At 36.9% G+C, this 12,381-nt stretch overlaps 1 pseudogene; it reads left to right on the forward strand.

The window, feature by feature from the left end:
- The first annotated feature begins 328 nt into the window (after positions 1-328).
- On the forward strand, positions 329-9,619 carry LOC121083260 (annotated as a pseudogene).
- The last annotated feature ends 2,762 nt before the right edge of the window (positions 9,620-12,381 follow it).

Here is a 12,381-nt window from a genome sequence, read left to right on the forward strand (position 1 = left end):
GTAAGATTCCAAGCATATACCTACAACTGAGCAAGTCAGTCCAGGCTTCTGTATTTAAAGGTGAACAATTAACGAGGAACAATTGACACAGTCTATTTTTGATTCCAAATTTATGTTGAGATGAATTACATCTTGTAAGTATCCATTTTACTGTGAAAAGGTTCTATGTAACTAATACAAATGAACGGTATTTATCTCACTTCAGCTTTTGTCATGTTGTTTATTTGGAAAGGCAGAAGCAAATTAAGAGGTACTGTGTGCTCTGAGTGTAGCAAACTGTTAATGATTCCTATAAAAGCTACGTGGTTTTTTAAGGAATTATCATTAAATGAGTATTTTGATTTCAGATGGGTCTTTGAGCAAAGGATCTTCTGCTATTACTAAGAATGATGATGAGAGCTACAGTTTCAGCCTGTCACTAATTGAACAGGTAGGAGTGGAGGCATGACATGCTTCAGGGTGTTAATTCTTCCCTCATATATATGTTGGCTCAAGTTAGGAAGAGACTGTAAAACTGTCTTTTCTCTGTCAGATACTGATTTGGTGTGTTCCAGTAAATCAGGACTTTTTCTCTTAAATGACCTGTGTGCCCATGACTGAATTTCACAAAGTCATTTTCAAAGCAAATGAAAAATGCTATCAACATTTAATTTCTTGGGAGTTTTTGTTACATTTTGTCTTATAGAAAAGGTGTAATAAAAGAAAATTTCACATTTGAGATGGATATGGAGATGTTTTCTGACAGCTATTTTCTACCTCTGTCTTACACGATGCTGGATTCAAACTATTTTATTTACCTGAAATATAGATATCTGTCTTAGCTAGTCAGCTTGGATTGATGAACAAAAATAAGTGCATCTAGATGATAGTAGTGATTCATTTTATTTCTCTTAGATGCCTATGTTAATAGGAGATGTTTCTGGAGGTATGTATTTCTCTGAAGTGACTATGAAGAAAGTCTAGAGTGACTTACTTTAGTTCAAATGCTTAGCTATTAGGCATCAGAATTTAGATGGGATGAATTTCACTCTGTGTGAGATGAAAACAAAAATATTTGACACGAAACCACCTAATTTGTCATTTCTAATCGTATCTGTACATATATTACATTGTGAGTATATTTTATAGTGAATATATATGAAATAGTACATAGATACTCATATATATCTATATAATGACATATAGTTCATATGATATATATAGTTTGCAGTTAGCAACTAGGAAGATAAATTTATTATTTGTTATTACTTAGAAAGATAAATAGATTCCCCCCCACACACACAATTAGCTGTTTTAAAGTACAGCTAAATTCCTGTAATATTCCTTGCTTGAAAACAATTGTATGGGTGATAACATAAATATGAGTTTCCAACAAAATATCACCTGTCCAATACAAATGGTGGCTTTAAAATACATCTTTCACAGCTGTGATTACTCACAGTTGCACTCAGTTCATGTTTTGCAACAGAGAAAGCTGGCTTCTAGAAACGAACTCCACTGAGCAGACTGTGTGGCCGTGCTAGCAGATGTACATGTTAGGTTATGTGGTAAAAGCTTGTCTGCACACCCACAACAGAGCAAAGAAAGACAATTCACTATTGCCTTTCTGTGCTCTGTTGAATAATACTCTGCCCTGGCTACTCTCTGGCCCATCACAGGAGCCATCAGCCCATCAAAGACTCATCTCCACAGAGTGCAGGGGCACCATCACAAGCAGGAACCCAATTTAAGGCTGTGGGACACAATGTGGCTGCAGGGAGACAGCATTTCAGGAGTGCACAGGGGTTATTATGGGACATTTTGAAGAGGAACCAAAGGGAAGAAAATATATTTAGATTATTTGGGGAGGAAGAAGTGTAGGAAAATAAATGCGTAAGGCATGTAAAAAGGCCCCAGTCAGTCAATAGTTTGCTGGTCAGTGCACTTGTCTACCTACACCCTGCACCTGGTCAGCACAGTCTGCCCTATTTATTGATTAAATTCCTTTCTAAAATTCATTTCTAACTCTTTGATGGGTGATGGACTTGGGGAGAATAGGGGTGTATGGGGATCTTAGTGCAGCAACTAGAGTAAGGGAACAGGTTGGAGAGCCTATGTGTCCTTAGTACCAGTGATGGGAGAGGCTGGACTGCGTAGGCTTAACTGCCAGCTTCTGGAGTAGGACCTTGGGTCACGAGGCCCCTGTGTTAGTGGTGACAACACCTCTGGAGAGCATGGGCATGCAAGTGAGTGTGTGATCACTAACAAACATCACGCTGGACTAGCCAGCAAGTAGGTGAAGTGGCCTGGGAGACAAGAGTATGTGTGTGTATCTCCAAGAGCAAAACTACAGGAAACTGACTACTAGGAAACAGGTCTGGCCAGGTGTGTATGAGAGTGAGATCATCTGTACTAGCAACATGAGTGGGACTATAGCCTCAGGAGTTCATATGTCCAAATGCCAGCAATCAGGGAGGTGGGATCCAGGGGCAGCTACTGAGTTGACTGTTCGAGCCCAGCTGCTGGAGGGAACCACCTTGTGCATGTGTGCATAGATACGTACACTCTCACTAGCAGACCATCCTGCTCAGCCAAGGAGGGGAGCAGGATGAGGCTGCCGGTGGTATCTGCATTTGTATGAGTGCTGAATGTGTCTGTCTGTCTTGACCTGTGCAGTCAGCCATATATATACACATGTATATGTGTGGTAAACGTGTGCCCTGTATGCATGTGCCTGCTGGGAATACATGCTCAGCCTCTCTACACGTTGCTCCTGGGAGTATGGAACTACAGCAGCTTCAGTTCTGTCAGGTTGTTGGATCTGACCCAATGATTTTTCCTGACAATGTCTGCTTGCCTACATATGTGGCTCTGAAGTCCAGCTCTGCCCCAAGTCTGACTGCTCTGATACAACCAGGCGAAAGCACAGAAATGTCATTAGAAGAAAATGCCCAGTTAAATGCCCATAGCTGTAGCCCTTTACAGATAGAGCCACTGTTCTTTCTTAGAAATTGGGGTATGCAGTATTTCACAGGTTTATTAAGTAAATATAGCAAGGTCAAAGAATAATGGAGCATGACTCAACCTTTCTGACATGTTAACAACATTGCCTTGTCTTTGTGTTTACACGTGTTTAACAAAAATAGCAGCTTAGCTTTCATATCCCTTTTTACAGTTAAGGGAAAATACTGAATTATCTGTCCTTGGGATATATGAAATATATCCTTTCCTCATGCTACTTCCATGCTCTTTTCACATTTTAAATTTAAATATTGGTTCTGTGATTTTTCCAAAATCCAGTAAAGTATTGATTAATATTCATATTTTAAACCATCATGTGAATCAATCCACTTAGAGGATTTATTTCAAGTAGCATATGTCTCTTGAGCTGTTGAAAATACAGAAAATTTGTTCAGTATACATTATAGTGTCCCCAAAATCCAAGGAAATAATGCATCAACTACAAAATAAAGCCAAACCATAATTATTGGTAGTAGCTGTTACTTTACTGTATTTTATACTTAAAAATACTGGACGTCTCTTACACATTTTATAGTAGCCAATATTATCTCAGTAATTACGAATAATAAAAATAGGCATGTTTCCAATGTGACTGACATTAATTCAATCATTGCTGTTCAAATTTGAGTTAGGAACTCAGAAAGCTATTTGTGATGTGTTTCTTTTTGTGTTAAGTGAACATGCAGGGATATAATGGTAGGCATTTCAGGCATTTAAAGTTTACAGACCCTACACAGGAGAATAAATATTTCATACAAGCCAAATGATTGATGGGCAGAACATACGTTTTATTACTCTCCCACATTTTCCTTCTACTGAAATAGCTTCCTCTCTTTTCTCAACTCTCTTTCTTTCTCTCTTACCCCTCTCACTCATTTCTCCTTCATATTGAGTGGCTATGTAAAGGCAGAAAGAGGACACAAGGAAAGAAGGAAGCAAGCAAGCAAGCAAATGGAGAGGTAAAGTAGGAAAAAAAGAGCTTTCAGCAATGCATGAAACATTATTTGTTCTATTAAAACAGACATATTAGGAAGCCATGATTGCCATTGTTCCTGGTTATTGTTTGATATAACCTAACTGCTTTCAGGATCTAACAAAAAACCTGCATATTTCTTCCTCCATCTCACGCAACTGAGAAGGCATGGGATGCAAACACCATGGTTGTTGCCAGTGGAGTCACTGATCTCAAATGTCATTTTCAAAGGAGGAAAAACACTCATGAATTAAGCAACATACTATTAAAAAGTGAATCAGCATTCAGGAACAATCTTGACTGTTATAAACTCAAATAACCAATATCCATAAAAAAGACAGTGAAAGAAGAGCAGTATTTTCTAGTGTTTCTAAACAAAACCAAAGCAAAATAGCTGACTGGAGATTTAAGTTTGAATTTACAAACTGTGGAATTTACAAACTGTGGAATTTACGATCACTAAATATTTCACATTTTTATGGTTTACAGCTGTGTTTAAATAAATCTATCTAATTATGTTGAAGGCTGCATTGTAATCACAGGCTAAACCCATTTGCCTGTCCAGAACATGATAACAACGAGCTCTATTGGGTCATTAAGATTTACAAATGGAGTGGGTTTTGCATTTATCCTATGTTTCCTTTCTCTTTTTTCCTTTTTTATTTTTTATTTTCTCTCCCCATCCCGTAAATGTGATTGGCTTTCTGCTTCAAAAGAATCATGTTTATGACCTTAAACCAAAAGTAAGAAAGACAGATAAGTCAATTCTTGACACTTTCCCACAAAGACCAGACCATCTGGACACTTTGTATTTGTAACAGGTGCTTCTGGGACTTAGAGACTAATTCTGGCCCAGATTCTGTTCTGTATGGGTGACTCCATCACTGTGTGCAACTGCACATTGCATTAATTGAAGGGACTCAAAAAGGCCAAGTACAGTAATTAGTCAGTTGGTCATGCAGAAAAGAGACTAGTGGCTTAGTGCCACTGAATGCTGAATGCACAGATGTACAACACCATCAACTTTTGCTCTCTGCGGTACACTGCTAATCGCCGGCAGGTAGAGCAAAGATCTGTCTTAGTCCAGGTTTTCAGTCTCCTGGAAGCAACAGACATTTTATATCTGCTTGAGAGAGAAAATCATGAGTTTGAATGACCTAAAAAAGAAGCCACATCAGCATAAAATTGTCAGAATAGAAGTGCCAGATGGGCCAAATATGCGAGTTAGGTTTTTAGGTTCCAGTCTGAGTTTTTAGGTTTATCCAACAGCAACTAACATATGTAATAGAAGATATCAAATCTGTGTGGTTTTGATTTTAGAAGCTTACTTTCTTGAACTGTGCTGTTTTTCTTTGCATGTACTTTACGTTTTTGTAGGCCTAGCTATTCTGAGGTAGCGGTCAGAGATTGAATTGTTAGCTAGTGTCACCAGAAAAGTTAATGCTCCTGCTGTGCTACTTATTTCCACTGAGCAGCACAGCTAAATGTGGGTGGTGGGGACATCCAAAAAGGATGAAAGAGAAGCTGGTTTGTATTTGAGTTATCACCTGGCTTACAGTAGGAACTCAAATCTTTTTTTCTGCATCTTTCGTGGATGCCATGTGTGCTGTTGTGTTAGACATTCACTCAGAGTGGATCTCATAAAAAAGTCTGCATTGTTGCATTTCATTGTAATGTAAATTTCTAGACTAAAACTTTATTTTGAAAAACATAATTTTTGCTTTCTGGTCAGAACAACCAGAATTAAGAACTGGTAAATTGAAATCAGTTTGCTTAGGCTATTGTTTTCACTGTTATATCACATCTTACATACATTGTCCCCTGAAAACCAGCATCTGCACCTTACATTGCAGTGATATATTCCCATTGCCTTCACTCTTAGTGCTCACTACAAGAATTACTTTTAATAGTAAAATGTAGTGTCTGAAAGATTTTAAAACCCAGTTTAAATATTTTTTTAAATTTGAATTATCTTAGAATTCTGCTATATTTCATATTTCCTGTGATTAGCAAAGAGCAGTGTGATCATACAGGTATCACACAAGAATCTCTGAGGAAAACCCTTCAAAAACATTTTAAAACCTTTTAAAAAAAAACTTTAAAATATATTGCAAGCTAACTTGCATTTTATTTTTTCTGATAAATATTGCTAGCTCTTGGTATACCTAATACTTTAGTAATTTTGTTCCATTAATGGGAAAATAATGTTAAGAAAGTCTAGTGGAGTAACTCAGTATTGGTGTAATTATAGCTGCATTGTTTTACTTCAACTATGGACTGGGTTAGTAAAACTCTGTTTTCCAAGCTCAGATTATCCTTCTTTTTCCTGTGCAGGGTCCTTAGAAATCAGGAGTGTAAGACACAGGAGATCTTGAGGGGGAAATATTGCCTTATTCTTTGTCATTTGCTGAAACTGACAGCTTTTCCTTACTGCTTATATTTCTAAAATATAAAAGGAAGTGTCCTACATGTAAAAATAACCAGTGTTACTTTAAACTTCACATTTTAACATGAAAACACCTACAACAGGTACTGACCTACCTGAACCATTTTTGCTTAATCACACTGACATTTCTGAGAAAGCAGAAGAGAAAATTAGCTGAGCTATAATGTTCAGACTTAAATTGGTGATAAGCATGGAAGAAATAAGGTTTAAATTGTCCCAGAGGAGCTAAAGTGAGGAAAAGGACTGGGAAAGATACATGAACCCATGATATTGATCTTGTTTGATATAGGTTTCAGTATTACTCATTTGCTGTGCTTATTTAATTTGTGTGGGCAGGCAGGAGAATCAAATATCCTGGAGAAAAGGATTCAGAGGGCTGATCTGCAACATTTTTGGTGGGAGCTGTGTATATTAATCTCCTGGGACTACTGAGCATTTCACATGCCATATTTCCATTCCCTACCTAATTAACATGCAGAACAGAGCTGAGAGACAGCACAAAGAGATGATGTGATGTGTGCAGTGATTTAAACAAAACTACACAATCTGATTATAAGATCACTGGACTATTTTTCATATCCTGAGCACATAGTGTTTGATTAAAAAAAAACAACAAAGCAAAAGCAAAAAAAATAGCAGTTGTGTCACTCAATAAATATTGGAAACAGGTTTATACTTCTAGTTGGAATACAGTATTCCTCTGTCCCCCAAAATTCATAGAGTAAACAAGTTACGGGTGTAATCTAAGAAGTGCATGTGTCTGAAGTAATTAATCCTTTTATTCAAAGCAAAATGATTGTCAGAGGATGCATGGGTTTTGTTTGAGCTGGAAATCAAGAATGTTGCCTATGGGGCAACAAAGATTGCAGGCAACCTACCATCATGCTTTTTTCTTATTTCTCACTTTCTATGTAAATTTGTTAAATTTATTCAAACATTTGTAATTTTGGGTACTAATCTTAGTCTAATTTTTATCATATAGAGAACATATACTGTTTCATCTATGAAATTTCTATAATTTAGAAATAACTCCAAATACAGTTAGCCCAAATTTGTGCTGAGGTAGCTAGGAATAAAAGCTTACCTTCAGAGTCTATGTAAGAAAATATTTCATGGCAGCCATCAACAGCACTGGCAGGAACCATTCAGTGAGCTGGACAATAATGTTTTGAGCGAACATAATGAATAAAGAAACATGAAAGAAATATTGAAAAATACAAAGACTGTCTCGCTAGAGAATCTTAAACCTACAAATACTTATGCTTACCCTTGCAACTTCTATATTCACTAGTGCTGTTCATTTTGTCTCATTGCTGCTACTCATTTTGCAATGATGTCATTGAGGATAGCCTCACCTGACAGCTCTGCCATGAGCTGCCAGACGGCATATCGATTCAAAGATTACACAACAATAAGTACTGTATAATTTCCTTGATTTATCATAATTTTCCTGCTGAATAACTCACTGATAAAATAGATTTTCTCTTAACATCTGGGAGCTTCTTTATTATATACGTGTACATGTACATGTATATGTATTTAGCTGTATATATTTTATATTCTATATGTATATATTGTTTAGTGCTTTCTAGCAAACATCAGGCATAAATCCAAAACATGCCTGCTATGACGATATTGTCCTATGTATAGAAATTAAGCTTCTAAAAATCTACTTAGCCTGTGTGTTCACTCCAGTTTAAACAATTTAGCATTCTCCTGGCAGGGTAGAATAAGGAATAAATAATAACAAAAAGTGCTTAATTGCACCTTATCTCAGTTATATAGTCAAGTCTGAAGATATAGGTGCAACCAGCTCTACCTCTGAAAGGGTTATAAATATTTTTTGTCACTTTATATTTATGTTTTATTGGTCTTTATTTCTCTGAAAGTGAAGGTAAACTTAAATTCAAGGCCATCCCTGGCACGGAACAAGAGTTACAATAGAAACAGCACAACGTTAACAGCAAATTCAAGTGTAAGTAATGTGACAGTTCTAGAAAAATAAACACTTAATCATACAGTAAAAAAAAAAGGAAAAAAAAAAAGAAAAAAGAAAAAGAAAGCAAAAAGGTAAAAAAGTAAAGAAATGCAAATTACAGCTGAGGATATGTATTAACAATCTGGATCCTCCATGAATGTGTATCACCTTCCTATATGTCCATGAGAAAAATTACTACAGTTTTAGGACTCCAAAAGAAATTATCCATTCCTTTTTCTTTATATAACTAACTCAGTTTTGTGAAATTTAATTTGGTGTATATACTTCAGCACATGTAAAAATATGCAATACCTGTCATATATTGGTATTATTTTACCATTATTTTACCATTATTTTTATTTCACAGTTAGTGCTATAGTTAATTAGTTAGTTTTATGTTATTTTGAGCAGGCTTTTATGGACACTTAACCTCTGTTCTCAGTTCCATGACTACTGAATATGAAAGGTGGAATCACCCCTCTAGACCATACAGCACAGCCCTTGAGTGGTGCAACTAAGTGACAAAATGTCTGACTCAAAGGATAAAGGTTCTTTAAGAAAGATCAGATGCCTCTGCTGCTCCATATGTCATCTCCTCTCACAATTTAACCAAATTAAACCTGACACAATTTAGCCAAACTATAAGGAGAATTGGACCTTTCAAGAAGACAATCAAAACTTTCAGCAAAAGAACAGAGCTTTTTGTATGGAGAACATAGCCTGTTATCAGGAGAATCAAACTATCCAAAGACAGAACAAAGTCCATTGGGAAGAGAATAAAATCCTTCACCAGAAGCACTTGAACTCTTCAGAGGAAACAAAGCACCTTGAGAAACAGTAAAAGGTCCTACAACAAAATAAAGCCCTCAAGAGATTAAGGCTCTCAAAGGACAAGAAACAGCATTTGCCATGGAGGAAAAAGCTCTTCAGCAAGATTTTAGCTTTATGAGAGGAAAACAAGGCTTTCAAGAAGCAGCTTAAGGTTCTTCAAGAGGACAGTAAAGCTATTAAGGAAAGGGAGAAAACACTTTGTGGAGTAAAAAATGCCCTTGGTGAGTAGAAAGTCGTCCTCCAAGAGGAGAACAGGGCCCTTCAAGATAAGCAAAAAGCCCTACAAAGTCAGGAGTAGGCTCTCCAAGAAGACAACAAAGTCCTCCATGAATGGAATAAGATACTTCAAGAACTAAAGGAATATAAGAATCAAATGCTTAGGGAAATTTAGCAGGAGGAGTAAAGAGTTTACAAAGACAGTAATGTTCATTGTTAGCCAGATGTTATGGTCTAGTCTTCATAACAGAACATCAGCAGCAACTAATGGATAAAACCAAGCATAAAGTAGCCCGTCAAGCTTAGTGTAAAAGCCTAGGAAGTTTGAAAGTGCTGAAACTTGTGTGTTGGTATCTTCAGTCCCTGTAGCCTAGTAAATTACTGCTGGTAATACATAATATATATCTGAAGATTTCTGCTTTATTGAGATATTCAATGCCACAGAAAAAAAGTTTCTTTTTGTAGTATTTCAAGGTTTAGATTAACACTTTTTTTTTTTTTTTTTTTTACTATAGAATATTGGAGGATATTAATAGAAAATGGATTCTGATGTAGTAAACACTCAAGTCATACACCAGTGAGACTATGTCAGACTTCCACTTTTTACATCTAGACTTAACCAGTAAAATAATGTTTCTAAAAATAGTTGGTATGAAATGCTTTCAGAATATGTTAACGAATCCTTTGCCTCAGAGATTTTCCTTCACAGATGCAGTTTTAACATGAGTTTTGAGAAAAAAAATTCAGTACGTCTGTGCTACTAAAGAAAGACGATCAGGAAGCCAGCTTGAATGCTGTCTTCCTGGACTATCCACAGTGCTACTTTTCTCTATTTTTGCTTTGTGCAGCTCCAACACACAATTACAAAGCCAGCAGGTATATACAGTTACCCCCCAAAACAATGGTTAGATGAGCTTGGGTTTGTCGTTAATATTGTGCATTTCTCTAATGCCAGCCTTGTGCCCTTGGACACCCACACATGCATTTGTGTCACACTCCAGTAACCGTAAAACAAAAATGTATTATCATATGATAAAAGCACCACCTTTGTGGTGCAAAAAGATATTATTTCAAAAGCTTGGAACTGGAAAACCACACCAGAATAAACCAAACACGTTAAGACTATCTGTTGTGCATAGGGAACCAGGGACAAGGACTCGTGTGGATGTGACCAGTCTGCTCTAGTTGCATCTAGCCATCAGCAGACAGACACAAGCAAATATTTGGCACTTCACCAGGGTTCAGGTCTCTGGAATAGATTTCCTGTTCACCCAGGAAATCAAGTTAGCAATAAAATGTATTAAAATACAGAATAATTATTAGCATAGATACAAAAGGATTAGAAAATAAAGTTATCTAGTCATGGCTCCAAAATTTCAGAGAGAACTGATATTTCAAGCAGTGAAACAAGGACATGTGTAACTAGGACTTGATACAAACAAATTCGTATTTATTTTCTTTTGCCAAATATTAACATCTTAATATTAATATCTCTAGCTTTAAAGGCTTTGAAAAGTTGAGCACAGTAGAGTGCTAGTGGATATCTAGCCTGAGAAAACTGATACAATTTGGAAGGCATATTGTCCTGGAGAAATGCAAAGGGTTTTTTCTTGTATAGGTGGTTTTCTGATGAAAAGTCTGATAGACCTTTTCTTCCATTTAGAGATTTTGGATTTAGATCTTCTGCATGTTGCAAGCATTCTTGGCAGACATCTGTCACACAGATCTTGTTTTATGGTTACTCGGAAAGAGCTGAGATGAATAGTGGACTACAGTTCAGTACTTGAACTTTTTTCTGTATGCAAGCTAAATCATGTGACTGCCTATGCAAATCTATAATAATTGCTGAATATGATGTGACCTAAATTTAAAAATTAATAACTGTAGAATGATTTATGTGAGATGTGACCTCTAGAGGTCACTCACTGAAAGCAAGGACAGATTTTAAGTTAACTTACATAAGAGAAAACATTAGGCGAGTTTACATTAGAATGGGGGGAAAGACAACATCTCTGTTTCATATTTGCCTGGTTCCTTTGCTTGGTTCATTCATCCAGTGTTGGGCAAGTCAGATGTTATCAGATCACCAACCCACATAGGTCTGTAGTGCCTTATTTTCTACAGCTTCATGTTCCTCCACACCTTCTTGGATGATTCTGCCACATGATGGTTCACACTGCTAATTTCTGATTCCACCTACGACTTGCCTCACTGGTAAAGAATATTCAGGACTGAAAGCAAAATGTCAGGTTTCCTGTTACTGAACAAAACAGCTTGTGTTTCTACCAGTTTAGGTGTCTTTTCGACATCAGTGTTGTAGCTGTTTCTAGATCTGTCTCCTTTCCTGCAGTGTCCATAGTAGGCCGGGCACCTCAGGTATGGTGTGGTAGCTGTTGTGGGCAAAATAGTCTCAACATGGGAAATTTTACTTAATTTAATTTATTGCTAATTAATTCAATAATTTAATTGTTTATTTGGGTATTGAGGAAAAAAAGAAAACAAATACCTCTCCTCCTTCTGTTCAGATTGAGTCTTGCCCCTTCCACATATCTGCCTCCCTTGTTCTCAACTCACATTGCACTTGTCCCTTGCCAGTCCTTCCAGCCATGTAGGATGTTGGGATCAGTGAGCAATGTTTTCTTTCTGCTGGTCCTTGCTTCCTCACCATTTCTATGCATGGATCATGATTGTAATCCCTTGGTGATGTCTCTGTGCTGACATGGGTCACCTGCAGTCTGCAGTCCCTCAGAGGTACCTCGTCTGGCATAAAGTGCCTCTTTTCAATAGTAAAGCTCCAGCTTTGTCCCCAACAATGCCTCCTTCCATGTGTACCCTCAGTTTCCCTGGACATGCTTTCTCCATTTTCTCATATCTTCAGTAATTACTGCTCTTTCTTAAACAGGTATGAATCAGAGCACTGGGAGCTTCCCTGCCTTG

Source organism: Falco naumanni, chromosome 2 (genome assembly GCF_017639655.2).
Source record: "Falco naumanni isolate bFalNau1 chromosome 2, bFalNau1.pat, whole genome shotgun sequence".
Lineage (NCBI taxonomy): Eukaryota > Metazoa > Chordata > Aves > Falconiformes > Falconidae > Falco > Falco naumanni.